Here is a 27,456-nt window from a genome sequence, read left to right as displayed (position 1 = left end):
CACCGCAGGTCACCACTGCCTGATACAATCTTAGCCTGTAAAATCGATAGCTTTTTTTTAAACTTTTACGTTGCAGACAAACTGGGAAGTCCCCAGAAAACTAAATCATGGGTGGTGGCTGCGGAGGTCTTCGCCATCTTGTCCTCCAGTGCTGGACTCCTGGGCTGCATCTTCATTCCCAAATGTTACATCATTCTGATGAGACCGGAGCTGAATGTGAAGGTGACTGTAGCCCAAAGAGAAGCTTTTAAGTGATGAATAAAACAGATGCTAAAAGATGGTAAAATGTTATAAATTGGGATAATAAATGAAATACAATCGATGTCTTCTCAATTTAGAAAATTCTTTGGTAAAAAAATAACAATCCCAGGCAAAATGTTTAAAAAATATGAAATGTGAAGAATTGTAGGTGTCACAGTTCAGCTGCAGACTTGCAGCTGAGCTGTTACTTGTAGTTCTACAAGTATATACATATCTTGTACCCCTGGTTCTGCAGGCATGCAGGGCTGTGCTGGGGGTTGTAGTCCTCCAGGCATGTGCTCTAAACCTGACTCACACTTGCACCTGTCTGCAAGCTTTAGGTGTCGGCCGACCTCTCCTGCTGTTTCTTATTCAGCTTCTCAGCCAATCAGTGCAGTCCGCTTGTGGCCAATCCTGTGGATCCTCCCTCTTCCTGTCTCCATTTAAACCCAGGGCAGCGAATGGCACGCTGCCCGAGCAATGCTTTCCTAAGCTAGTTGCCGAGTCCCCCATTTGTGATTTACCCTGAATTCCTGGAAGTTTTCCCGTGTAACGAACCTTTGGCTTGTCCTTGGAAATCCCTGTCTACAGGCTGCCCTGTGCTTGCCTTTTGTCCTTGGAAATCCCTGTCTGGCTACCCTGTGCTTCCCTTTTGTCCTTGGAAATCCCTGTCTGGCTGCCCTGTGCTTCCCTTTTGTCCTTGGAAATCCCTGTCTGGCTGCCCTGTGCTTCCCTTTTGTCCTTGCAAATCCCTGTCTGGCTACCCTGTGCTTCCCTTTTGTCCTTGGAAATCCCTGTCTGGCTGCCCTGTGCTTCCCTTTTGTCCTTGGAAATCCCTGTCTGGCTGCCCTGTGCTTCCCTTTTGTCCTTGGAAATCCCTGTCTGGCTGCCCTGTGCTTCCCTTTTGTCCTTGGAAATCCCTGTCTGGCTGCCCTGTGCTTCCCTTTTGTCCTTGGAAATCCCTGTCTACAGTCTACGCTGTGCTTCGCTTTGTCCCTGGAAGTCTTCAGCCTGTCCCTAACCTTTGATTTGTACCCTGTACCTGTTAGGTGAGTTGGGTGGACCTAGGGATTGTGACCTGGGGTCAGCACGCAGCCAAGCCCATCTCCACCATCAGGAGCTCTGGCGAATACCGGCTGGCTCTTAGATTCCACATCCTGGGGAACCCCTGCCTCCTACTCAGCATACCATGCCACCTACTTGTATTTGAACTTCCAGCTTAAGCTGACTTCCACTGCCTCATTCAGTTCCCCTGCTCTGTTCCCCTGCTTGTACTCCAGCTCTGGGAGTCGTATGCCTACACTGCTTGGACCCTTTTCTCTGAGTGTCCCTGCCAGTGTAGTGGAAAGGGTCCACATACCGGACTCCAGTTCATAGGAACCAAGGTTATACCCAGGGTCCAGGCCCGGTATTGGTTAATTAACCCTAATCATGGGTGAAAATACCAATTGACTCAAGGCTTTCAAATGAACCTCTACTGTATGTAACTAGACAAACAAATGGGATGTGATCAAAGAAGATCAGATCAAAAGGCAGTACATTGAGGATCGGAATGCCAGATTGAGTACAAAAGTATAAAGTTTATTTATATATAATAAAAATGATGGGTCACAAAACAAACCACCTACTAACTATCACCAGATAACCCTGCTCAATAATCAATTAAAATGGTCAATCAACCAAACACTCATTCAAAGCCAGGCATACTATAGCCAGCTGGTCAATTTCATTTTTCTATATACTTTTTTTTAATCAAATATCATTTTTATTATGTATAAATAAACTTTATACTTTTGTACTCAATCTGGCATTCCAATCCTAAATGTACTGCCTTTTGATGTGATCTTCTTTGACCACTTCCCATTTGTCGGACTCCAGTTCATACCTGTGAGTTCCGATCCGTGACAGTAGGGATAATAAAGATAGAAATAAATATTCCTAACAGCTAGCCACACCAGCAAGCCCGCATACCCTTATATAGGGTTGCCTTGTCAATCTGACCCTAAACAGGTCTATGAGGGTTTACTACACAGGTGCAGCCAGCAATGAGGAAGCTTCTGTTTAAAGATGTTAAAGCCCAATTCCAGCTTGTGCAATGACACACAAAAATTGTATTCCCCAGCAGCTCTTATAAAAAATCAGCTCTACAGGATTGAATGGTGCCCAGCATCATTCAACTCTCTTCTGTGGGCTCAGGGCATCAAGGCTTCACACTTTAGGGTGTGCCTACTTCCAGAAGAAGATGGTGAAGGAGGGCCTGTGACATTACTGGACTGGATCGAAGCACCTATAAAAACATTATGTACTGTATAAGGATTTTTTTTTGCATGGATGTGGGGGGTGCTATGATGGGACAGAGGGTCGAACGGGGTGGGGAACCCAAGCTCAGAGTTAGTCTGCAGGCTAAGAGTTGGAGAAGGCTGCTCTAAGCAGGGAAGGGTTATATGAATTGGGAAACCGAAGCACACACTAGTCAAATTGTTCATTTTGACAGGTGCAGGAGTTTGGGTCGGGCCGGCAGGCTTTTGGGGGAAACCCCATGCATTTTTTTAAAAAAATTTAACTCGGGGTCCCCCTAACATTCATACCAGACCAATGCTGTTTTTTTTACATTTGTTTACATTTTGCAGGGAGAACATTCTGCTTCGGCAGATGGTTCTCCCCGCTTCGGCTGTGTGTTCGGTTCAGCCGAGCCAAAGCATATGCGTTCAGCTCCTCTGCTGCCTTCAGCTGCTTCATGGGCTATTGTGAATATTGTAAATAGTCCGTACAGCAGACCTTCGGTTCGGCTGAACCCGGAGGCTTCCTGCAGTCGAAGCGAGCTGAAGGAATAAGCCAAAGGTTCGGCTCATTAGTGAATAATAGACATGTGCGATTCGTTTCGTTCCGAAATTCGTTACAGACGAATTTTCGGAGATTTGGATGCATCCGAATTCCGAATTACAGCTAAGACGAATGCAAACGAATCCGAAATTCCCGATTTCCCGAAATTCGTTATAGCAAAATGACATTAGGAAAAAAAAAATGACAACATTTTCCCTCTACAACAATTCTTTGGTTGAAAGTTCAGAGGCAATAGTGTAGTGGCTAGAGTCCTGGTTTGCCATTGTCTAGGTCGCAGGTTCTAATCCAGGGCAGGGAGAATAATGGAAAAGTTTTTTTTTTCTTTTGAATTGGCATTCTCCTAACATTCCTACCAGACCTAAAGGGTCTGGTATGAATTGGGGGGGAACCTCAGGCTTTTTTTTTTTTTTCATCTTCTGCAGACTGTAAAAAAAAAAAAAAAGAAGTCATTTTTTCCCCCTCCTAATGTCATTTTGGTGCAACGAAATTCGTTTTTTTTCTCATGCCACGTTGCCATCGGTAACCGCAGAGTCCATCCAGCCTTTCTCATGGTCAGATCACCATGGCGTAATTATCCATCTGTCCTCTTTCTGGTCAGACACAGTGGACCATACATGGTCTTTAAACGATTCTCTCTTAACTGATGATAGTATGCAGGCAACCCTCCAAAAGGCTCTCATAGATTAGATAGCCTTCAACAACACTCCAGACATTTCTCCCATGACATTGTGGGAAGCACACAAGGCTGTCCTCTGGGGCGAATGCATCCGCATCGCATCCTCCCACAAAAAGTTACGGCAAGCCCAATTGAAAAAACTGGAAGATAAATACACGAAACAAACCCAGATATATATGGCCCGCCCCACTTTGCACAACAAATCGTTATTAGACACCGCTAAAAGGGAACTTAATTTACTCTTAGCCAATGTAGCGGAAAAAAGTTTACGTAGAACCCAGCATAAATTTGATCTACACGGCAATAAACAAGACTCATTACTTGCCCGTAGGCTGAGAAAGTTAGACACACACCAAAAACCCTTATGTCTGCGACTGTCAGATGGCACAGTATCCAGCAACCCCCGAAAAATAGTTCAAGAGTTCGCACAGCACCTCTCATCTCTCTACGCTTCACAGGAAACTCTAGATACTAACCTGATGTCCCAGACACTGGTGAATTTAACTTTACCAACCCTTACAGCTCCCCAGCGTGCCTCTCTAGACTTACCAATTACTAATCTTGAGGTGGAGGTGGCCATAAAATCTCTTAAGCCCAATAAAAGACCGGGACCCGACGGCTTCACAGCAACTTACTATAAAAAGTTTGTTGATTTGTTGGCCCCACTTCTCGCTGATGCTCTCAACACCCTGCGAGTTGGCGGCAGATTTAGACAAGAATCACTAGTGGCAACTGTATGTATGATTCCGAAATCAAACTCAGATTATACCAATTGGTCGAACTTCAGACCAATATCACTGCTGAACATTGACATTAAACTCCTAGCTAAAATTCTCGCAACCAGACTGAATAGGGGACCTCGTTCACAAAGATCAAGTAGGCTTTATGCCGCGCCGCCAAGCTGGAGACAATGTGCGCAGAACTTGCCTCTTGATAGATCTAATTAGAAAACGGAATATTCCGTCAATACTTTTATCATTGGATATGCACAAGGCGTTTGATTCTCTGTCCTGGTCTTACCTATTTGACATTCTAGGCCGCTGGGGATTTGGAAACAAATTCTGCACTTGGATTTCAACACTTTACTCGAATCCTATGGCATCAGTGAAATATGCAGGCTACAAATCCACGCCTTTTCAAATTCATAGGGGAACACGTCAGGGCTGCCCCTTGTCCCCTCTCTTTTTTGCCCTTGCAATTAAACCCCTAGCTGCACTTATTCGGGCCCACCCCTACATCTCGGGCATCCCCGTGGCGGGCCAACAACATAAACTTTGCCTCTTTGCAGATGACATTTTACTTTACATCTCCAAGCCACACATATCTCTCCCAAATCTAATGCAGGTCCTAGCCACATTTAAGACCCTCTCAGGATTGTCCATAAACCCCACTAAATCCAAAATTCTTAATATTTCCTTGCCGACCCATCTCATACCGCCATTACAGTCGAAATTCCCCTTCAAGTGGGAAACAAACTCCCTCTCATACCTTGGAATAAATATTGCACCATCCTCTCACTCTCTCCATGCAGCAAATTATCCAGAGTTGCTTAGTAAGCTAACTAATACTTTAAAACTATGGAGTTCATATCCCCTCTCATGGTTGGGAAAAATTTCTGCAATAAAAATGACCCTCCTCCCAAAACTTCTGTACCTCTTCCGAGTCCTTCCAGTCCCTATCCCATCCCATATCTTGAGGGTGTTACAAAACAAGATCTTCAAGTTCATATGGCCAAACAAGAAATCTCGCATTTCAAGGTCAATTATGTATCACAGTAGGTCTTCAGGTTGTCTAGGAGTCCCGAACCTCCAAAAATACTATCAGGCTGCGCAAATTGCCACCCTTTCAAAGTATCATGTAAGAGAGGAGACGCCCTTGTGGGTCTCCCTTGAAGCTATGGACTGCGACCCTATAGCCATCGATAACCTCCTGTGGATACGACCTAGCGACAGATCTTTCGTCAACAACCCAATAACCCGTCACTCCCTCAAGATATGGGACTCTGTAAAATACTCCAGTGGCCTCATCTCCCCACACCTTCCCCTAATGTCCATTCTACAGAACTCTTCTTTCCTCCCAGGCCTTGAATCCCCTTCTTCCTTTCGAGTTTGGGCAGCCAAGCAATTAACGCTCCTTCATAAACTCACAAGCGATGATGAAATCATCCCCTACCCTGTCCAACAGACTAAATACGACTTGCCCCCCAACGAAATATTTAGAAATCTCCAAATAAAACACTTTATCCAATCGCAAATAAAATTCCTGATAACAACATCGTGGATGAAACCCTTTGAAAGAACCTGTAACCTTGACCCACATACACCGGGTTTGATTTCACAATTGTACTCCTCCTTACTAACTGGCACTGGACCACCCCAGCATGCCTATATGGACTGCTGGCATACAGACCTAAACTTTACGCCCGACGAGAACACTTGGTCTCAAATTTGGGATAGCACCAAGTCATGCTCCAAAAGTGCTTTGACCCTGGAGGCCAATTACAAGGTGCTCCTTCGGTGGTACAGAATGCCTGCTCAATTGGCTCATTTTGCGTATTTATGCAAAGTAATGCATATTTTTTATATATATTATGAATGATGCATTTCTTTAATTTTTGCAAAACGTGAACTTCCCCTTTAAGCTCTCAGAGATTCCTTAAAATAATTGCCAGACCTACTGCTCACAATAAATCAGCATGGTTACTATAGAAAATGTAGTTGTAAATATAATAATAAATATATGAAAAAATAATAATAATAGCATTTTAATGTGGAAATGATGGTTGTTTTTTGCTGTATAAATATTTAGAAGAAACAATAACTTTGCATTGACTCTCAGTGGCACAAAATATATTTTTGTTGGTGTTCATTGGCAAGAATAAATTTGCATTGACAATCGGTGGTAAGAACACTTTTGCATTGGTGCTTAATGAATATGTGTACACTGGTATTTAGTGGCAATACATTCCCCTCCCATCCAATGTTACTTACTCCAGACCAGAGATACTCCACTCGTCCCATGTTGCTGTCCCTCACTAGAGACTTCAAGAGTTGGAATTCTAAAGGAATTGTCCTGCAGATATCCATGATTTTTGATTACCTGTGATGTCACTGCTCAGAACCTCTCTATGGCTGGACAGAAGGAGAAGGGTCCAGGGAGGCAACCCTCATCCAATGAATGTAAGAGCTGAACTAAAGGCACTAAATGGCATTAAAAACCCTTAATTTAGGGGGCGCATGCACGCAGCGGTACAGGATGGCTGCTCCTTGATACCGCTTCGCACTTCTTGAGCCGTGAGACACCCATTTCTGCCATCATTTAGCCAGCTGGATCGGTTCCCCGACCGGATCGAGCACCTACTCACCCCCGGCATCCAGATGAGGTCCTCGCAGTCCAAATACAAACGGGGCAACCAGCCTTCTGAGACCCCTCGTACACGCCGCGCTCTGGGTAAGATGGCGCCCCGGCGGCCTACATGATGACGACGCCGCTCCTCGCATGTCGGCTGACTCCGAGGACAGTCAGGACCCGTTTGCTGAGCATCTCTCGGGCTCCCGTGGATCGCATGGCCCCGACCTCTTTGTGCGGATGCGAGACATGGTACGGGAAGAACTCTCCAAGGCCTCCGCAACCATAACCTCGGAGCTCCGGCGCGAACTCAGGGAAATCGGACACCGTACGGCATCCCTGGAGTCCCGTATGGATGATGTGACCACCATACTGGAAGGCCACGAACAAGACCTGGAGACCGCCCAGACCGAACTTTCACTTCTCCGAGACCAGCTGGAGGATCACGAGAACCGGGCCCGGCGTAGTAATATCCGCGTCAGAGGCCTCCCTGAATCCATCGAAGATCTTGTGGGCTCGGTCACCGCGCTGTTTCAGGAGTTGGCCCTGGATCTTTCTGCAGACCGGTTGGAGATGGATCGCGTCCATAGGGCACTCGGGCCCCAGAGGCCGGACGGGCCGCCACGGGATGTAGTGGTCAAATTGCATTACTTCCGTACGAAGGAACGACTCTTGCAGGCCGCAAGACAAACTCCGGCCTTGTCCTTCCAGGGTCACCCCTATAGCTTGTATTCGGACCTGGCCCCTTCGACCATCTTGAAACGCAGAGTCCTGCGGCCCTACCTGCAGGTTCTCCGGGATGCGGGCATCAATTATAGATGGGGGTTTCCCTTCCGTCTCCTTTTTACCCATCAAGGGAAATCCTTCCAGCTCCGATCTCCTGACGACGTGCGTTCTTGCCTCCGAGAGATTGGTCTCCAGGTTCCAGCGGAGCCCCCTTCCTCTTCTCCCGGTTCGCAGCCTCGTCAACGGAATGGCCAGGCCTCCCAACGTTCCCATTCATCACAAGCTCCACACGATCCTGGTCGATCGCCACGGAGGTCCCAGGCCCTGCAAAGATTGGGCTCCCAAGTATTCCGCAGCAAGCCCGGCTGATCTACTCCTCTGGTCCGCACACCGCAGCCTTGTATTAGGCCATTGATGTCTCAGCCGTTTTGCCATGTATGCCGAGTCACCCTGACGACCCTTTACCAGGCAGGTATTACTCCGTTCCCCCTAGGGTGGATGTGACTGGCTTACTTGAGCATATGCTGACTGTCGGCTGCCACGTTATTTTTCTTTTGCTTTTTGCATCATAATACGGCCCTGGAGTCCGGTTGTTTTGTTTTTTGTCTTTTCGTTTTGCTATTTGCTTAGGACTTCCCGGATTGCCAATTGGAGCCCCTTACCTACCAGACCTTTTCTGCCTACATTGGGACTTGTTTCGATCTGCTTCTGTGTAACAGGACTGGCCAGTGGAAGCTCCTACAGCCTGCTCAACTGGACTCCCTCAACCCTCTCATGGTGGATTATTTTTTTACTCTTATTTTTTCTTATTTTTCCTCCTCTATTTTAGTTGGCTAGATATGGTGATCCTTTTGTACCTAAGGGGGCTGGGGTTTGCCCGATATCCACTCTAGGAGGGCATCAGTGCTTCCGCATTTCCCATCCCGTGTGTAGAGTCGAGTCTGTATCCCTTTTGCTGGTCCCCTTCAACTAACATCGATATCAGGGCGTATTAATATTTTTATTTTTATTTTTTAGTCTGAAATTGAGTCAACATCTTTCAATTCTTGACATCTCCCTCCTCATACAATGCGGACACACTGGGCTCTCCTGGTACACACCCTCGTTCTTACTTTTTGCATATATGCATATAGTTATTATTGTTTTGTAATATATTGCTCTTTTTTATCGAAATGGTGCATTCGAGTTACTTTCGGAGCTGGTTTGCTTGTTAGTATCTCAGGGTTTGATTGTATAACTTGCGGAGTTGGAACGCCTCACTGAATTATGTAAGGCCTCATCAACGCCTGGGCTGCGGGCCAGTCTGGAGAAGACGAGGGTGGAACTTAATCTTTGCCTCACTGATGTTGCTGAACGCCAAGTGCGTTGGGTCGGGCAGAAGTCTTATGCCCACAGCAACAAGCCGGGTGCCATGTTGGCGAAACGCCTCCGTTGCTTTGAGACGATCAAACGCCCTATTTCTTTACGCATGGCGGGCTCAGTTTTAACTAGCAATCCACAAGCGATACTACAGGAGTTCCAGCACCACTTATCCCACTTATATGCAAAACCACCCCCTTTTCCCTCGGCCGCGGCAGAGACATTTTTCCACAATTGTCAGCTGCCAACAATGATGGACTCACAAAAGGAGCTTTTGGCCTCTGATATCACTGAAGAGGAAGTGCGCTTAGCGATTAAATCATTGAAATCTAACAAACGAGCTGGGCCGGATGGTTACTCATCCCTTTTTTATAAAAAGTTTACAGACATTGTAGCCCCCCACCTGACCTCCCAATTTAATTACATTAAGCAAGGGCATCCGTTCCCTCCTGAAGCCCTCAGAGCAAATATAGTCATGATACCCAAACCTACAACAGGCCCACATTCTTGGGCTAACTTTAGACCTATTTCATTACTCAACACCGATGTGAAACTCCTGGCTAAAGTTCTGGCCTCTAGACTTAATACCTTTCTGGGGCACCTCATTCACAAGGACCAGGTGGGTTTCGTACCCAGTAGACAGGCGGGAGACAGTGTACGCCGCATACTTAAACTCATACACCTTGCTCGTTCCCGGTCTATAGAAATGATGTTACTCTCCCTGGACATGCGAAAAGCTTTTGACACCTTGTCATGGCAATACATGTTTTTTGCCTTGCGCAAATGGGGTTTTGGTGAGGACTTTTTAGCCTGGATATCGTCATTATACTCCCAACCCTCGGCCTCCATTCGCTATGCTGGTTTCAGCTCGGCCGCTTTCCCTATATTGCGGGGCACTAGGCAGGGATGCCCCTTATCCCCCATTCTTTTCGTATTAGCTCTCGAACCGGTGGCGGCTGCTCCCTCTAGCGGGGCTTTTGCTGGCGCCCTGCAGCAGCAACAGGTAGCTGGCAGCCCCTGCTCCGGGCCTTTTAGCAGAGACTAGCCCACCCGTGGAGCCTACGCAGAGGTTATCTTGATACTGTTTGATTTCGTACAGGCTCATAGGAGGTGGCCCTCAGTTTTTCATAGTTAACATATTATGTTCAGATTTATGGTACTGTATTGCATTAGCTATTATGTAACTGTCATGCTGTGACCCATCTGTCAACCGTGCTCATGATGTACCTTAATGTTTTTACCACACGCACCTTTTGGTAGTGTCTCCTTGTGGATGGAATGTATTTCTGTTCTTGTTTTTCCTTAATAAAAATATTTGTACAAAAAAAAAACCCTTAATTTATATACCCACTTTCCTTCTGTTTAACGGTTACATGTAAAAACATATATTGGTAGGATATGGTCAAAGTATGTGGACTTCACCGAATGATTTTCCGTTTTTTCCAGGGAAGGGTATTGTTAATGCTACAGTATACAAAGGATTATAGATATGTAGATATATTTAATATTGTTGGTCCTGATCTGGGAGATACAGTAAATTTGCATAGATACCCAAACAGGTGGAAATAGTTTGCTTATATTAAATTAGTCGCAGTCCCCTCTCCCTGTTTTTGTAAGATATCATTATAGACAATAGCAAGCTGTCAATCTTGCAGCAATAGTATGTGTGGACCCTTTTCTGTTTCAGCATAATTGTTCCCCCTGTGCACAAAGCCAACTCCATAAAGACATGATTTGATTTGTTCAGTATGAAGGAATTTAAGTGTCCTGCACAGAGCCCTGACCTCAACCCTACCGAACACCAATTGTGAGCCAGGTCTTCTCCTCCAACATCAGAACCTGACCTCACAAATGCTCTTTTTGCTGAATAGGCACAAATTCCCCCAGACACACTCTAAAGTCTGGAGGAATGCCTTCCCAATCGAGTACAGACTATCATGACACAAAGCAGTCAACCTCCAGTTTTTTATAAGAACATTATATACATTATAAGAACATGGTGTATTTATAGTTTTAGTCCAGAAGAAGCCGCATGTTTTCAGATCAAACAGAAAGTTCGGAGCTTGCAAGATTTGTGGCAGAGCAACAGGTATGTATGTATCTGTACTTGCAGCATGTTAAAAGGGATAAAACACACACATTGCAGAGATGTTCTATGTTTTTTTTTCAAAGATATACTAATAATACTACTACTACTACTAATAATAATAATATTAATAACAATAAAGTCAGCGGTATATTCCTCATTCAAAGTTAATTGAATATCATAGTATATGCTACCATGTTCTTGACCTTTAGTCCACAAAGAATCTTATGACAAAATCACGGGTAACTTTGATAGAAGCACATTTTAATCTGATATATGATACATATGTTTCACAAATAAAGATCTAACAAAGGGTTCCCCATGAAAAAGGATCATCAGAGCACTATGGGAACACACCACAAGCTGTTTTCTTTCCAACATGCTGTCACTGAATGAAACCCCAATTGAAGCAAAATGGAGAGAGACGAGTCACTGATCATATATTTATCAACCTTTATGTTGTCAATGAAAGTAATTTATTTTGCTACAATTTATATTCCATGTGTCACAGCATTACGTTTAATGCCAACAAGTATTTTATATTTTTACTGAAGAGCTTTTCTTTGGGCAACAGTCGCCTTCACATTCAACTCCGGTCTCATCAGAATGATGTAACATTTGGGAATAAAGATGCAGCCCAGGAGTCCAGCACTGGAGGACAAGATGGCGAAGACCTCAACAGCCACCATGTATCTCCCTTTGGTGCTGAGGTAGGCTGGGATGAAGGAGATCCAAACACTGCAGAAGACCAGCATGCTGAATGTGATGTACTGAGCTTCATTGAACGTGTCGGGAAGTTTCCTGGCTAAAAATGCTACAATAAAGTTGAACACAGACAGACCTCCCATGTAGCCAATAACAATGTAGAAAGCAGTGACAGAGCCCTCGTTACACTGTAATATCATCTTCCCCACCTCTACTTGGGTGTCATACTCTGGGAATGGTGGGGAAAAGACAAACCAGAAGACACAGATCACAAGCTGCCCAGAAGAGCAGATAATCAGGAGGAAAACAGAGAATTGGTTTTTCATCCACTTGTTAATACTGTTAGGTCTGGTGACATTAAAAGCCAGAACAACAGTAACTGTTTTAGCCAGAACCGAAGAAACTGCAATAGAGAAAATTGTCCCAAAAACAGCTTGTCGGAGAAGACAGGAGATCTTTGTGGGACGTCCGATGAAGAGCAGAGGACAAAGAAAGGACAGGATCAGTGAGATGAGAAGGATGAAGCTGAAGGTCCGGTTATTGGCTTTTACTATTGGAGTGTCTTTGTGTTTCACAAATATCCCAAACATGATAATAGTTCCAAAAGAGAATAATAGAGCCATAAACATAAGAGTAACTCCCAATGTATCCATAAGACAGGAAATCAATTTTTCTTTGTATACAGGTGTCTCTTCTCTCATTGGGCCATTGATCCTCCGGACACTTATAACACCTTTCCATGTCTGAAAGAGAAACAAAAAATAATTTGTTAAAGGAAGGTACAGCAGGAAATGTGACCAATATTGGTAAAATCTCAAAGGCACAATGACTAATTAGAGAAGAACCCAAGTCTTATAATGTGATTTGTATATAATTTCCCTTCAGCTAGGATCAGTAAATGATTTATTGCCTCATGGGATTGATAGAAAGGTATATTATAGTAGATGGGACAATGGGATTTGTGTAACTCCCACCCATGCTTTGGTATTCTGGGGACTTCCCAGTTTGTCTGCAACATAAAAGTAAAGAAAAACAACCAATTATACAGGCTGAGATTGTATCAGGCAGTGGTGACCTTCGGTGGGTCCTCATGCATCCTTATCTTCCAAACCTTGTGTGTGTCTTCTTGTCTTTTTCCACAGCCAGTTAGACTGATTGATTTATCATTTTACAACATTTCCATAGCAAAGATTGTAGGAGCATGACTGTCACCGTTACCAGAGCTGAATGCTTTCTCGCAATGCTTTCTCACGGCCATCACAGGTTACAATCATAGCATATTGGGGGGTTGCTGTCCCCCCGTCCTAGTTCCACACTATTATCATTGGTATTCATCACTCTCCCATAGAGGGAATCTGACACTTGCCAGTGTTGTTACTAAATGTCAGACCCTGACTAACAGGAAGCCCCTAATAGGTTTCACAAAACAAATAGGCAGCTATTGCACTCTTTTAGTGTTCTCTCAGCAATCCACCTTTTAACCCAGCAGCAGGGAGAGAGATCCCTGAGCATCAGTCATCTCACAAAGGCCTGTTGACAGCTGAGACTGATTAAAGTGGACCAATAAATTAATTTATGATATACTTCCTATATAAGATAGTCACAAGCCCAGAAAATACTGCCTTGTCCCTTTCTCCTCTGCCGCTCTTCTTATGCACATATTGTCCCACGCCGCCATCTTTGTTTTGTTCATCCTCAGGATCCGGACAGTTTCTTCCAGCTTCTTGCAACAAGCCCCCCAATGATGAGCCTTCAGGTCCTTCTTCCAGAGCTGTGTGATGTCTCAGCTGATACCCCCCCAGAGATATGTGATGTCAGTGTCCCAGGAGGCTGTAGGAGGAGGCTTCATGTCATTCCTGCCATGCGAGAATGGAGGCAGGAGGCTGGTTGAACATGAGTAAAACGGAAAAAAAAAAGAATAGAATTTTTTTTAATTAAAAGGTGCACTTTTTATGTTGTGTGGGAGGGGGGTATTGGAATGGTGGAAAGTGGAATTCTACTTTAACCCCTTCATGACTGAGGCCCTTTTTTCCATTTTTGCACCCATGTTATATTCCACATTTTAGGCCTGAAAATGACGTAAAACCCCCCAACATTATATATTTTCTGAATGCCAAGACCCTATAGAATAAAATGGTGGTAGTTGAAAATGTTTATGTTGCGCAATATTAGCGCAACTCCTTATTAAACCCCAAAATTTAGTGACAAATTTAATTAAATGCCCCAAAACACAACAAATTACCCATTTTTTTAATGAAATATAAAAGATGAGGTTACAACGAGTAAAACGATACCCAACATGCCCAGTTTACAGATTGCGTGCGACCGTGAAACGGCGAAAAACTGCAGTACCCCAAAAAGTCAATAAAAGACACTTTAAAAGCCCCCACAGGTCATCAATTTAGAGATACCCCAAAATACTGGCCCTAGAATTATTGCTCTCACTCCGGCGTGCGCGGCGATACCCAACATGTGTAGCGCGTTCGTCGTTTTCATGCGTAGGCGCACCCGACGCGTGTTTACGTGGCGACGCGCGTGCTCGCGGGGGCGGGGTACTTTTAAAAATTTTTTTTTATTATTATTAGATTTATTTTATTTCATTTTAATTTTAAAAACTGTTTTTTTTTTTTTTTTTTTTTACTTTGACTGCTATCACATGGGGGGGCTTGCAAGCCCCCCCATGTAATAGCAGATGGTGGTGACAGGTCCTCTTTAAGGTGATGCTGGGGGTCCAAAAGACCCTCAGTGTCACCTTTACACTGGAAATAAGCTATTGAAGTGCAGATCGCACTTCAATAGCTTATAGCTGGGCTGCAGGAGCCCAGAACTGACAGCCCAGGGACCGGAAGTGATGCAATCTGCATCGCTCCCGGTCCCATAGAACGGGGAGGGGATCGATGAACGGAAGTTCGTCGACCTCCTCCCCAGCTCCCCGCGGACACAAAGATCGACGGTCCCGGGCCCGTAGGAGGGGCAACGGAGCCCGGGAAGCACGGCGGGGGTGTCCGCTGTACGTCGTCAGTCACGAAGGGGTTAATGAGGTCTGGCTACCAAGTAAGATGCGTGACTAGGAATGGAGGCAAATCCTTCCCACAGCTCTGCAAAGCTTGGGGGCTCCAGAACCCAGAACAGGACCTTTTAAGATTCTGAAAAAACACAAAGTTTTTTTTCTCCGTGGGCACAAAGAGGAGATAAATAGAAATACACGTATTAAATAAATAACTTGTAAGATTTCTGTAGGTGATGTCATATGCAGATCAATGCATGCAATAAATAGTTAAAACAATAAACCAATTCATTGTATTTACACAATCATACTTCCAGACGATCTGCAAGTGCCATTACACACAGGAGCAGATGCATATGTATAGTACAGAGCTGTCACCGGGTGCCATTTTGACAGCTGGTAATTGCTGGTAACAGCAGCGGGGGAGGATAGGAGCTGTACAAAAGACGTGTTCTAATATATCTTTTATGTTCAAAATCCAATCAAAGTGGTTAATGAGGAAGTATAAGGAAGACCGTAGTATTGGAGATACCAACCATATTTATCGGTGATCTCATTCTCCGGGCAGGGCACACAGTGGTGGCAGCATGGTTGTCCTCCTTTATGTTGAAGTTTTTGGTATCCGGGGAGGCAGCTCTCGGAGCACAGAGAACGTGGAGTCTGAAGACAAAATCCAGTTTTTAAAATAATATATTAGACTTAAGTTAGTTTAGTTACACTTTTGCTCTGTTGGTTTTCTGGTAGAACTGACGTGCTGATATTTAACCACCTATAGAAGTCCCAACACCGGCTGCCTGAGCATTAGGTTTATATATTTTTGCAAATTTTGTTTTTTTATAATTATTACTAATAATAATAATAAAACTATATGAAAACCATAAACCAGAAACCCTGGACTGGGGATGGGCGGGCAGACTGTGGTCATAGGATTGTATACTTAATTTTGCTGCTGCCTGCTCTTCTCTCTGGCCTTTAGACCCCCCACCTTATTTTGATGCTGTCTACCTTTCCCCCTGCATTATGAAAGGTTGGGCAGGCTGTGATCTTAGGTATTCCCCTGCAGCTATGCCGTGTGGATCCTTGCACCACCCACAAATATGGCAAAGAGGAATTTGCAAACCACAAACTTAAAGTGGTGAATGTTGGGCTTCCTCTGAGATGGTGGCAGTAGATCTCATAGATTTCCCCTTTATTAGGTATTGGAGAGCCACCCCTCTCTTGAAGCTTCACACTAATTTCCTCCTCACTGCCAGCACCACATACTCTCCTTCTCCTCACCCCAGCACCCCAACACTCCTCCTCACAGTCAGTGCCCCCAACCCTCCTCCATACCACCTGCACCCTAGCACTCCTCACCATCGCCAGCAGCCCAACCTTCCTGCTCACCATCTGCACCCCAACCCTCCTCCTCATATTTCTCCTTTGCCTTCTTCTGCCTTCTGACATGCCACATGCTGGTGGAGGGCAGGGATGGCCTTCCGTGCAAAGTAATAGGTCTGTGGGCCAACCCTGAGGATAGCAACAAAAAATGATACCAACTCCTCATAGTCAGATATATGGGGGGATTAGTTGGATTAGCTGAAGAGGAGGAGGAGGAAAAGGACATATGGCAGTATAGGAAGATGAAGGAATATCTCTTCCTATACTGCCATATGTCCTTTATATAGAAGGTGCACTGTTCTGACATTTTATGGTCCACAGAAGATGATGCCGTGTCTACAGAAAAAAAAATCTCACAATCTATACTGTGAAACCGATGTCCCACTGGCCGATTTGTACACATTTGAGGACTTTATCTTTATTTTTATTTTTGAATAAACCTGCCTATAGCTTTTACATCTGTTGTGCTTCTTACATCCACCGTTCAGTTCAAGTCTACTGCAGCTGGATAATAAATCAGGTGTCACCACCAAAATTATCCAAACATTTTAAAAATGTAAATGAAGTTGTAATGAACCAGATTGGGGAGCTGCTGCTGCTGTATTTAAATTAAGCAATAATGTATTGTAACAGTAAAATCAATTATACTTTCAAAATATTAGATTCCAGAATACAATGTCACTTACATTTTAAAAAATTCTTCTCACAAACCACATGCAGCTTACAGGAATCTCTCACACATTTTGGTTAAAAGATTGCTGTTTCCTAAGATTGTTTCTATATGGTCCTTGAAGTCTGCTTAGTAGACCCTCCTCCCCACTGTATTTTTTTTTTTTGCATTAGTACATGTTCCCTATGACATTGTCTAGGTCCCCATGCTTTATTTTACAATCCCTTGCTAATTAGCCTTGAAAATGTCCAGAATTGATTTTGAAGAGTTACCCTCACCCTGTTCTGAGACTTCAGTTGGGTTTGGATATAAAATTGCAATCTTCAAACTTCACAATGGGCTCAAAGAATGTCCCTCAAACTGAAACCAGACACACTCATCTCTCATAGTCAGTGACCCTTTAGAAAACTACATTCGTCTTTCATAACTATAATTACAAAATTAGATGCATTTATATACACTGCCTGGCCAAACAAATAGTCACACCCTATAATATTTCTATAAGCATCATTCTGAGAGGCTTATGCAATGTCACAACATTTATTTCTGTCCAGAGTTGCATACATTTTTTACCAGGGGAGGCAGGCATTCTGCTATTGGCTATTTCAAAGTGCAATAGACAATAGCAAGCTGGCTATTGCTTCGCCCATTGCCTTCTGTCAGTCCCCGAGGAGTGAACCTGCATGAGAAAGAGAGAGGGCGGAGCATTAGCCAGCCTGCTATTGGGTATTTCAATTTTAAATAGCCAATAGCAGGATTTGTTTATTTCTACCCACTGCCAGATGTAAACATTGCATTGAGGAGGGTTTTTTTGGCCAATGCTGGAATGACTTTGTGGGACTTTTTAAAATGTAATTTAAATAAAGGAATTGTCAAAAATTTGTGTTTTGTTTTTTGTTCAATTAAAGGATTTCTTTCTAAGGTGTTGTGTGTTTATTTACATTTTATTTAACCCTTTAGTGAATGGGTAGGGTACAAGTATCCCTTACTCATTCACAAGGGGGGGTGGCATCTGGGTGCTTTTCCAGGAGGTGCCCCTCCCTGGAAAAGCACCCTCCCAATGCCGAGGGCAAGTGGCGTGGTATAGGGGAGGGAGGAGGGGCGGCCACTCGCTCGTATCCCCCCATTTCATGCCCTGCCAGGCTGCTGCCCAGATTAAGGGACTGGTATGGGATTTTAGAGGGACCCCTTTTTTGGCGTTAGGGTGCTCTTTAAAATTCCTACCAGAAGAATTGAGTGTTTTACTTGTTTTACCTACGTTACCTGTTTTCAAGAAGGAAATGACAGAATATGAATATGAATATGTATATGAATAGAATATGTATATATATCATAACACGTGTCGGCGGCTGGCTACATGAGGAAACAACATTATATGTGATATGTACAATGTCAATTGTGATGTATTCTGTGAAACTTAATAAATAAATACATGCTTAAAAAAAAACACGTTCCTACCAGACCTAAAGGGTCTAGTATTAATTGCTGGAGAATCACGTGCCGGGTTTTTAAAATTTTTTATATCATGGGTCCCCCCAACATTCCTACCAGACCTAAAGTGTCTGGTAGGAATTGGGGGAGGCACCCACAGTTTTTTTTAAATTATTTCTGTGAACAGTTAGACACTTTTCTGTATTCTGGGACAGCTGCCAGATTCTTTACATTGAGGATGAAGTGTCCTCAGAGAAGCAGAAGCTGTTACAGAATAACACGGATCTCTCGGCTTCTTTCATTATTTACTAGACATGTGCGATTCGTTTCGTTCCGAATTGAAATTCCGACGAATTTTCGTAAATTCGGATGTATCCGAATTCCGAATTACAGACATAACGAATGCAAACGAATACGAATTTCCATTTCCGAAACTCGGTAGTGGTAGTTCGAACGTTTGTTTCGTATTCTGTTCTTATTCGTTTCTTATTCGTTTCGTTCGTTGGAGCAAAGTGACATTAGAGAAGGAGAAAAATATTTTTTCCCCCTCAAATGTCACTTTGCTGCAAACGAACGAACGAAACGAATAAGAACAGAAAACGAAACGAACGTTCGAACTACCGCTACCGAATTTCGTCCGAATCCGAATTCCGAATCCGAATTGACTTTCACACCCGAATCCCGAAAAACGAAATAACACAAATCCGAATTTAAAACGAAACTAAACGAATTTTTTGGCAGTGCACATGTCTATTATTTACATTTTGTAACAATATTCTGTTACTTTCTTATCATTTGAGATACAAGTGCAGAGAAGCCAGAGAGCGGTAAATGACAGATAGATCTCCCGCTTGTTGTGTTTAGTTTCCCAAAGAATTTCGGATCTATCCGAATTTAATTCTCAAACATTCGGATTCGTTAGTTCTGTCATTCTGAACTTTGGATGCATCCAAATGTCCGAATTTACAGAAATTCTTACAGCTTTCAATTTGGAACAAAACAAATTGCACATGTCTAGACCCGAGCAACTGAAGCAACCCCAGATCATAACACATATCGAATGGAAGGCTCTGACCTATTTGCTTAGCTACATCCAGGTGGTGACTTTTGTTTTGACCAGGCAGTGTATATGTGTCCATAGCCCACATGAAAGATGAAGCCACACAAATTAGACTCAACATTCTTGTTTGCACTTCAGTATAAAAAAAAAGTGGTTAAAAGAAAATCATATTTCTGGATACCTGAGAGAACTTTGTACTCCACTGTATTTCACTCTCATTAAGTTGGAGTCTCAACCCTCTCTCGGAATTGTAAAAATATCCAACTGTAATCATTGATAAGGATTTATTAGGTATCAATACGATGTTCAATAGATCAAACCTGGGTGAGACTTTTCCATCATTAAACTGTATCTCCTCTCCTCCTGTAGTTGTAATGTGCGCTCTCCTCAGATACCTGTTCATCTGAAAATAAGAATGGGTACAAATTCATCTCTTCCCCTCTCCTCTGACCATTAGTATTGGTGGTCTACACCATTTGGTGAGCTTATTCATTTCAGAGAGAGCACTTTGGTGATGATTATCACTGGACCTGAGGCTTGCAGCACTTTGGATGAATTTGGATGAATTTATTGCACTATTTTGCTATATTATTAGCACTTTGTTGATTCATGAATGTTATTATTGTTTTCAGATATTTATTTCAGCTCTAGTTTATTTCTATAGGAGTGCAGTGCATTTTATGATTAGAGATGGGCTCGATGTTCAAGCGTAGTATCTCTTTTTAATCGTTTTCGGAGGGGAACGGCACCGTCCTGTCGGGGGGATGGTTGCTTAGTACTCTCTGAAGTGAAGGTGGGTGCTGAGTAGTGTTGGGCTCAATGTTCTAGCCGAAGGTGAGTTCGACTCGAACATCGGCAGTTCGCCCTCCGAGCATCCCGCACAAGGCACGGTGCCTTGTGAGCACTGATTGGGTAAAGCCTTGCCCCTGACCAGGTCAGGGGCAAGACTTTACCCAATCAGGGCCCAGTACTCTTTAAGAGCCATGATTGAGCCATGATTAAGTCACCTGTTACAACTGTCACTGCTAGCTCTGCCCAACTGTTTATATGTTGCCAACATCTGTCAAAATGCCATTCTGCGTCCTGTTATGTTAAAATCACTGCGTCCTTAAACCTGGTATTTAAAAAAAAAAAATGTTTTCATTGATTCATGTCCCCCAGGGAAAGTGCAGTGTACAGATGACTTGGTGTGAAATAGGAAATATATAGTGCAGTGAAGGGAATGGAGCGGTGTGGAATACGACATGTGCAGCCCTAAAGAGAAGATAAAATGTACTTTCAAAGCTTTACTGCAAACACATTTTAGATTAGACCTGGCCAAGCACAATGGGGTCAGGAGGGGCAGCTGCCCAGCCAATGCTTCAAGCTCACTCCCGGGATGGACTACAATCTCACATTTAGTTTAATAAATTAGAATGTGATTATAGTCCATCCCGGGAGTGAGCTTGGAGCGGTGACTACATTACAACACACACAGGGACCATAGGGAACAAACGTAGCCCCCCTCCAGAAGGAAGGACAGTGTCAGCACCAATTCAGAGATGATTTGAGGATCTACAGCCGAGTGATACACAAATAAGATACATTTTTGTTCATAGTGAAGGTACTTGAATGTATTTTTAAGGTTCCTGTATGACAAACATACTTTACATATGTTTGTTTAGGATTGTGAAATTCTTTGTATCTTGCACCCTTCTATAAACCTGCAAGATATAACTCGTGAGTTTAGTGTCAACCGCTCAGGGCAGGAATAAGACTGGCACTGCTAGAGAAAAGAAAGGGCACGTGACATCATATGACTGGTCAGAGTAGTGTTGGAGGTGTATGTGTATATAAATAGACATACAGTAATATATATATATATTTATAAACCTCTAGTACTGCTTTAGGAAATAATCCATACATAATAAAAACCGTACTGAACTGTCTCATCTAGACTGCTCTTGCTGTACCTGTTTCTGTGCTGGATGAAGGAGGAGAGGAGATTAGGAGAAGTAAATGATTTAAAAAGACAGTGTACATTGTAGGTAATAAAAACACTATAGAGTGATGATCAAGGGAGTATCTAAATACTTTGGGGGATCTGGAAGGTTTTTGTTTCCCACATGGAATAGAATGGACCATGCGTTGTAAAGGTTTGTTGCCTCCTTCTTTGCCTTGCTCTATGGATCAACTACAGATTTAGGGTTCAGAGAATGCAATATTTTGTTTTTTGGTTAAACTTGATGGCTGAGCCTTTTTTCAACCTAACTATGTCACTTCACAGGAGGTTCTTGGACCTAAAATTTATGAGTAAAAGGTTATTGTAATTTGACATCCTGTCCTTTTTTTGGCCAAACATTTCTCTTATACCTGGCATAGCTGCAAATTTTGGATTCTAGTCTGGTTGCCCTCCTCCTTCCTGTGTAAATATACATCATGTAGGGCGTATGCCAGCGTATAAACTGCAGAGTACAAGCTGAAAGTGTAGCGAAAATGTTCCACATCATAACTAGAGGGATCCACGGAACGGAAACTATAAGACTCGCTGCATGCTTCCTCATAAGACTCTTTCTCAATAGATTCAGGCACACAAAAGAATTCATCTCTCCAAGCATCGAGAATCATGGGGTTATCAGGATATTTCTCAGGGTTGATATCAAGAAGATAATCCTTCAGTCCCGGAATATTCCCTCTGTGTAAATGGACCAGCAGAGAACCAGTAAGAGCAATCACATACTGCTGGTTATTATATATCTGGAAAGCTCCAAACAATACAAAGATCTTCTTTGAGGCTGAAATATCGCTGATGACATAGATTAGATCGCCAGCTTTTGCATTACCATACAGTATTACAATGCTGCAGGTTGATATTGAAAGGCTACGATAAGCTTTTCCAGTTCTCGCAATATAATAATTAGCTACAGTAACAACAAACTCAACACAAAACTTGTTTTGAATCAGAAGAGTTTTCAGCTCTGTATTGACCTTCTGACTGTCCTCATCATCTGAAGACACAATGCCCACCCAATTCCAGCCAAAATGCTTCAGTAAGAGGATGATGGCTTTAAATTGATCCTTCACATCAGGGACTGTGCTATAAAATGAGGGAAACTGGAACTTACTATCGAAGCTTGGATTCATTGCGCCATAGCTGATCTGTAATAACAAAACAAAAATCAAATATAATTCAAAGTCATCAAAGCAAATCTCTGGACAAAATTACTCCCTTTAGACTGGGCACAATCAGCTGGTTCTTGGTGACTGTCCACTCAGGAGCCATCATTGTCACCTGGTGGTGGAGAAAGTTCTCAGCATGTGTAAGCTCTGACTAGATTGACTTTAAGATAACAGATGGCTTCCTCTCTTCATTCCCAGTGACAGGGGAGAAAAAATAGATGACAATGTAGGTAGGTGCAGTATGGCCAATGGCCACTAGATGCCCCCATGGGGCCCTAGAGCTATATGTAGCTCTGACCTGGTGAGAGACTGATTCTAAAACATAGGCTGGTCCATGGGAAGGACAGGACCAGGCCTAGGACTATGTCCAGTTTTCCCTGGAGGGGGAAACTACCGAGCTAGGACTGACAAGGATGGGATTCCGGAGAATAGTGAGAAGCTGTAAGACTGACAATATTTGCCAGTGGGCCTCTCGCCGAAGTAAGTCGTGGACTCTGGGCTGCACCTGGGCTGTTCGGCACCCGGGGGTGGCTGAAATGTATGCATCATACCATGTTCATTCTTCTAAGTAAAATCAAGGAAAGACTATCTTTGTGGACTGGTTCTTCTCCCTCCAACCTCTGAGAAGGTGGGTACAGGAGTGTGATGTTGGACTGTATCGTGGCTGTAACCATCTGAGGAGGGTAGGTGTGCAATGGGGCTATGCCCGACATAGGGTGCCGTTCATGGTGGCCATTCTCCCTAAGAGGGAGAAAGCGCCGAATACCGCAGAGGCGGTGGAAGCCATGAGGCCCTGTGTGCACAGTACTACAAGTGTGGGAGTGTTTGCACGAGGCCCCTGACCGCGGGGTGCCTGGTGTCGTGTTGCATACACAGGGTTACACAGAGCCAACCCAAAGGGAACACACACGTAACACCCCAAGAGCGTACCCCGCCTACAAGTATGTAACATTAGGGTTGGGGCGAATTAAATTGAACCTGTTGCTTTGCCCTGCATTGGAATAGAACAGGTTGACTTTAATGTTTAACTAAAATAAATTGTATTGAAGCTTTAAGATTGTTTGGTTCCTTCTTCTCGACATATTTACAATTTGCTTTTTTTTCACGAAAATAAAATGGGTGTTGTTCACATTACCTGAGGATACTGATAGACCCCCGTCAGTGCTGCTGATGCCAATGATGAGGAAGTGGTTCTGTGACCAATATATCCAGCCACTTTGGTCTTTTTATGACAATCATAGTTTGAAATCGGATCCTCTGACCCGGATAATACATCCAGAACACTCTGTACAGCTGCATGTTCCCAATCACATGTATCATAAACCTGGAATCCCAACGTGATGTTCGGCAGCAGGTCTGTTCTGTTGTTAATTTCCTCTATGGCAAATATGAAGGCCAGAAGATGTCTCAGATACCGGTGAGGATTTCTGAAGAGAGACAATTAATGTTATTGTGTATACAACAAACATGTCTATCATAAACTCTGCTATAAGTATGTAAGCAAATAATGTTAATAACACAAAATTTAAAATGGAGGCAAAACATGTGCCACAAGCCAAGAGATCAACTTTTCCCATCTGCATCTTATCAAGAAATGATGTGAGCAAGGTAAAGAGTACAACAAAAGAATATCTGTTGCTGCAAACCAGTAAAGGAAAGTAAGCATTGAGTGGCTGCAGTGACTGTTTGGCCAAGGATATTTGGACTGGCTTCTTCACCGATAGTTAAATTAAAGAATCGAAGGAAAAAAGGAGGGGCGTGTGGCCAGCTTTAGTATCAGTCTCTTGCGGTCTCGGTACAACAGAGCTCCGACTCAGGGAAGAAATAACAGCACAACAGGTCTATAAGGTGTGCTTCAGTGCTCGTGTGCTAGCAAGGAACATGCTGAAAGGTAGAGGGTAGAAGGAAAGACAGAGGCGCTCATCATTCAATGTTGAGTCACAGGTTGGTAGAGGTACAAGACCTATAAGCAGAGGTGTATCCACCGCAAGGCAAACAAGGCCGACATTTTGCAGGGGGTCGGCGGTTGCGGCGAGCCGGGCCGCACAGAATCAGACATCCTTGGCTGCCTAATCAGGCACATTAGGCGGCCGATCCTTGGGTCTCGCGGCCGACTAATTTAGCTAAGAGAACGGCCGGGTGGAAGAAGAAGAGGAGGCGGGGTGGGGGAGGGGCCGAGGCGGGACTGGAGGCGGAGCTGTGCCCGGCTGAGTGAGATGCCACCCTGCTGCCCCAAGCGCGCTGACAGGGTCAGAGAGCATGAAGGCTGCGCCGGGAAGCACGGAGGCTTTGGGCTGTCAGAGTGGACAGCGAGCGGCACTTTTCTCTTCACAGCCGTCCTGTGCGGGTTTAGCAGGAGGCGGAACTTCTGACAAGTGACCAGGCTGAGGCTGCACCAACTAAGAGGACAGCAACAGGCAGGTAGCTGGGCCTGGGGAGGGCTTATTCTAAGTGTTCTTTTGTTTTTACTGCTAAGTCCACTGTTTTCCTGAGTCCAGTGCGTCACATATTCCTGTGTCCAGTGCGTCACGTATTCCTGAGTCCAGTGTGTCACATATTCCTGAGTCCAGGGCGTCACGTATTCCTGAGTCCAGTGCGTCACGTATTCCTGAGTCCAGTGCATCATGTATTCCTGAGTCCTGTGCATCATGTATTCCTGAGTCCTGTGCGTCATTTATTCCTGAGTCCAGTGCGTCATTTATTCCTGAGTCCAGTGCGTCACATATTCCTGAGTCCAGTGCGTCACATATTCTTGAGCCCAGTGCATCACGTATTCCTGAGTCCAGTGCATCACATATTCCTGAGTCCAGTGTGTCACGTATTCCTGAGTCCAGTGCGTCACGTATTCCTGAGTCCAGTGCGTCACGTATTCCTGAGTTGTTCGCGAGTCCTGTGCATCATGTATTCCTGAGTCCTGTGCGTCATTTATTCCTGAGTCCAGTGCGTCATTTATTCCTGAGTCCAGTGCGTCACATATTCCTGAGTCCAGTGCGTCACATATTCTTGAGCCCAGTGCATCACGTATTCCTGAGTCCAGTGCATCACATATTCCTGAGTCCAGTGTGTCACGTATTCCTGAGTCCAGTGCGTCACGTATTCCTGAGTCCAGTGCGTCACGTATTCCTGAGTCCAGTGCGTTACGTATTCCAGAGTCCAGTGTGTCACATATTCCTGAGCCCAGTGCGTCACTAACTCCAGAGTCCAATTCATATACTGTTCTGCATTGCTGTATAATGTATTGCTGGGATGTATAGTCCCCCTACAGCCGAAGCCATTCTACATTAGAGTCTAAGCTCCTCTGTACAGAGACTGATGTGACCAGCTCAGTGTTCCCTGTACAGCACTGTGGTATATGTCAGAGCTATATAAATGTATAATAATAGTGTGTGACTGTGGGGGGCACATTACAGTGTAAGCTCCTCTGGTGCAGAGACCTCTGGGAGGGTTGGGGAACCAGTGAGATCTGCCCCCGCCCCCCGCCTCGGGAAGGGGAGGGGGCAAGATAAGATAAAATCTTGCACCAGGGCCCTTTGTTCCTTAGATCTGCCACTGTTCAGGGCTGCCCATGCTCCAGCGACGGGTGGAGGTATGACCCGGAGGCTGGCCGGATGGACTTTAGGTAAGTGGAGAAGCACATGTGTGCAGGGAAAGGGACCCTGCACAGCCCACCATAGATCCTGATCAGCCATCCTGAGAGTCCCAGGTGGGCTCTGCATGGTCTATACTGTGCTCTGCAGGGTCTGTGGTGGGCTCTACAAGGTCTCAGGTGGGCTATGTGGGGGTCACAAGAGATCCTTTTACAGCCCATCTGTGACCACGGCTTCCCTGCTACGCTACTAACGCAACCTGTAAGAAGATGGATACAGTGTGCACGTTGTAGCCAGCAGAATGTCTTATACAGGAAGGGGAGGAGCAAATTTAGATTGGGGGTGGCAACTGGGTGTAGTCTTGCCAAGGGCAGCACAAAACCTAAATACACCACTGCCTATAAGTCTTACTTAACTGCAACAGAGACAAATCAGGTCTCCTGGCCTTCCAGACAGAGCTATATAGAAAAGCTGGATAAATCACATGACAGGATGGACAAAAATACAAATTATCTCATGTAACTCATCTGAGTATTTAGCCATTTGATTGGTGTTCAGCTTCAGTTACATCAGGACAAGGTCGCTTCAATAACTTGTTTGGTTCCCATCTTTTACAACTGAGGACGGTACATGGATGTGTCGTGTGGGAGGAGCTGGGACTTTCCATAAAACCAAATTACTTACTGTATACATGAGCCCAATACTTGATTTGTTGAGCAAAATGAAGGTAATATATTACGGCTTCCAGACGATGATATTCCTAAGATTCCTCCAATGATCACATCACCTTCTCTAGTATGGTAATCGGGTCTGTCATAGATCATCTCCAAATGACATGCCGGTGTCCTCACACCTTCTGCTTCATCATCTTTCATAGCCGGCAGAACACACATAAGCAAAAGACAGTTTGATATTTTCTCGTACATTTTGATCTGTAAATCAGGAGAAAAATAGAGAAACCTAAAAACTCAAGGGAAATAGTTTCCAACTTTTGCATCAATATATTTCAAATGTATGTCCATAATCTGCGCTCTATGTGTAAAAGTTTTTAAGACCTTATTTTTGGCCGTAATTTGTGAATATATTTCATTTAACCCTTTAGTGAACGGGTAGTTGGACAAGTACCCCTTACTCATTCACAAGGGGGGGGGGGGGGGGCGCCTCGGGCGGCCCCTTTT

The 27,456-nt window shown here is 44.2% G+C and overlaps 1 pseudogene; it reads right to left on the bottom strand.

Moving 5' to 3' along the window:
• Window positions 1-11,824: 11,824 nt before the first annotated feature.
• LOC108801805 lies at window positions 11,825-24,750 on the bottom strand (annotated as a pseudogene).
• Window positions 24,751-27,456: the final 2,706 nt, after the last annotated feature.

The sequence above is a fragment of the Nanorana parkeri genome, unplaced genomic scaffold (genome assembly GCF_000935625.1).
Source record: "Nanorana parkeri isolate BGI_ZX_2015 unplaced genomic scaffold, ASM93562v1 scaffold2502, whole genome shotgun sequence".
Taxonomy (NCBI): domain Eukaryota; kingdom Metazoa; phylum Chordata; class Amphibia; order Anura; family Dicroglossidae; genus Nanorana; species Nanorana parkeri.
This window is presented reverse-complemented; position numbering and strand designations above follow the sequence as displayed.